The 3,075-nt window shown below is 46.1% G+C and overlaps 1 pseudogene; it reads right to left on the bottom strand.

The window, feature by feature from the left end:
* Positions 1–289: 289 nt before the first annotated feature.
* LOC103262607 lies at positions 290–744 on the bottom strand (annotated as a pseudogene).
* Between the last annotated feature and the right edge of the window lie 2,331 nt (positions 745–3,075).

A 3,075-nucleotide genomic window follows, 5' to 3' on the forward strand; every position in this document is an offset into this window, starting at 1 on the left:
GGCACAGAGGCTCTTGCCTTAATCCCAGCATTTTGGGAGGCCTAGGCAGGAGGATTGCTTGAGCCCAGAGACCAGTTTAGGAAGCATAGTGAGACCTCATCTCTACAGTCCCAGATACTCAGGAGGCTGAGGCAGAAGGATCACCTGAGCCAGGAGTCGAGGCTGTGGTGAGCTGTGATTGTGCCTCTGCGCTCTGGCCTGGGTGACAGAGTGAGACCCCCAACTCAAAAAAAAAAAACTCAAAAATAAGCAATCGTACTTATTGAACAAATCTTAAGTGAATTACGAGTCATCTTCTGTCATCATCATCTTCTTCTTTTTTTTTTTTTAAGAACATGAGCCCAAGTTTTATTTGTTCATTTCTTGCATTGAAACACTCTTCAGTGACATCCTTGGCCAGAGATTCTTGGCCATGGTCCTTAGCGACTACACAACGGAAAGCAACCACTTCCCGAGGTCTTCCCTCTCTGTCAGTTTGACACAGGCCCACCCGTTCCCCGAGTTTCTTGTCAGCAACCCTGACGAGGTTGACTGGGCGTTCAGCACAAAGGGCCTCCACCAATTTGATGCACATAGGCCATTAGAGTTGGTTGCAAGCACACAGAGAGGGGCCTGGCGCTTGTCTAAGGCGTCGGCAGCTTTGCGAATTCCACATGCTAGGTCATCGTGGATGAGGGCGACAGCACCTCTTGAAGCAACATTCACGTCCATTACACCTCCAGCAGCGATGCCTTCCTCGGCCATGGTGCTGGATTATGGGTGAGGCCTCATCTGTCATGTACCCGTCCCTCTGCCCCTGTGCAACTCAGCGGCGGCAGGGGAAGAATGAATACTCTTGGATTAACACTTGTATAATAAAATACAAAGTAATTTTATGGCCAGAAATCCAAAAGACAGGTTTTAAATATACTCTTACGGCGGGCATGGTGGCTCACACCTGTAATCCCAGCACTTTGGGAGGCGGAGGTGAGAGGGTTGCCTGAGCCTGCGGGTTTGAGAGTAACCTGGTCAACATGGGAGACCTCGTCTCTAAAATAGATAAAAAAAATTAGCTGGGCATGGTGGCGCACACCTGTAGTTCCAGCTACTTTGGAAGGCTGAGGCAGAAGAATCACTGGAGCCCAGCAGGTCAATGCTGGGGTGGCCACAAGTGTGCCACTGCACTCCAGCCTGTGAGACAGAGTGAGACTCCAACTCAAAAATAAATAAATAAAAATTCGAATTGAAAAATAATTTACAAAATAATGGAATTATTTGTACTTTGGGGCATACGACTCAAGATTCCACAAGTGTACATGTCTACCTGAAATGATACCAATCAGATATTGTATAAGAAGTGCTACTACAATCACCTGGAATGGTGCACCTTTTATTTTCAACTAAAACTTTAGAGAAATTTTCTTTTTTGAAATGCATCCAACCTACCCTTTGATGTTCTGGACTGTGACCTTCCGTACATTTATTTTGTGATTCACTCGGCCAGGTAGATAGAAGCGGAGGAAGCACTCGTGTCTATGGTGGTGAGAACCCGACAGACGTTCTGGGGTTCCTCAGGATGCATCTTGATCACAGGCTTTTCTGAAAGAGTCCCGCAGATCAAATGTTGTTGTTGGACCTAGATTTCAAATGTATTCTGCTATTTAAAAGTCAGCAGTTTGGGCTAGGTGCGGTGGCTCACCCCTGTAATCCCAGCACTCTGGGAGGTTGAGATGGGAGGACTGCATGAGGCCAGGAGTTTGAGGCTAGCCTGGGCAACATAATGAGACCCTAATTCTTTTTATTTTTTATTTTATTTTATTCACCTCAGCCTCCCAAAGGCGCGGGATGACAGGCTGAGCCACCGAGCCCAGCTTATTTTTTATTTTTGAGTTGGAGTCTCACTCCGTCGCCCAGGCTGGAGTGCAGTGGGATACTCACACCCGCCCCAGTGTCAACCTGCTGGGCTCCGGCGTTCCTTCCGCCTCAGCCTTCCAAGTAACTGGGACTACAGGTGCGTGCTACCATGACTGGCTAATTTTTTTTTTAATTGTAGAGACGAGGTCTCACCAAGTTGCCCGGGCTGGACTCGAACCAGCAGGCTCAGGTAATCCACTTGCCTTGCTCTCCCAAAGTGCTGGGATTATAGACTGAGCCACAGAGCCTGGCCAAGACACTAATTCTACAAAAAATTTTAAAAAAGAAATTAGCCAGGTGTGGTGGCAATCACCTATAGTGCCAGCTATTCAAGAGACTGAGGTAGGAGACCAGCTTGAGCCAGGAATTTAAGGCTGCAGTGAACTGTGATCCCAATACTGTACCCCAGCAGCCTGGGTGACAGAGCGAGACCTTGACTCTAAAAAAAAGAACAAAAACTCTAAACAACAACAAAACAAAAAACAAAGAAACACCCTCCCCCACCTGGCAATTTTGAAGAAGAAAATAAGACCCCTGCAGCATTATTCATAGTAGCAAAAACATGGAACCAACTATGTTGCTCATTGAAAGTGGACTGGATAGAAAAAAAAAAAGTGGTACATGTACATGAAGGAATACTATGCAGCCATTAAAAAAAAAAATAGAATCCTGGACTTTGCAGCAACTTGGATGGACTTAGAGTCTATCACACTCAGTGATCTACCACAGAAGCAAAGAACAGAGTACCACATGTTCTCACAAATAAGTGGACCCTGAATATTTATCATAATACTGTATATAAGAAAGGGATTGGCAGTAGTAGGAAACTGCCAGGGAAAGACGGGGGTACTAACGTTAAAAAGGGTACCTACCCAACCTTAAACCAGCCAAAGTGGGGTCCAAAGGGAGGCCCAAGTTTTACCTGTATGAGGACCTCTTATCTCCCTAGTCCTGAATTGTGCCCCACATCTTTAAAATACATAAAAATACATTAAAAAAGGAAAGAAAACCCTAACACAAGGCAGAGAAATGGAAAGTTCAGTAAAGACTGACTGAGTCATCTTTCATAAGGTAGCTTTTCTTTTTTCTTACCTTTTTTTTTTGAGTCGGAGTCTCACTCGGTCGCCCAGACTGGAGGGCAGTGGCCGCTCCCGGGCACCGCAGCCTCGACCTGCTGGGCTC

The sequence above is a fragment of the Carlito syrichta genome, unplaced genomic scaffold, assembly GCF_000164805.1.
Source record: "Carlito syrichta isolate Samal-C Ts95f unplaced genomic scaffold, Tarsius_syrichta-2.0.1 Scaffold304564, whole genome shotgun sequence".
NCBI lineage: Eukaryota > Metazoa > Chordata > Mammalia > Primates > Tarsiidae > Carlito > Carlito syrichta.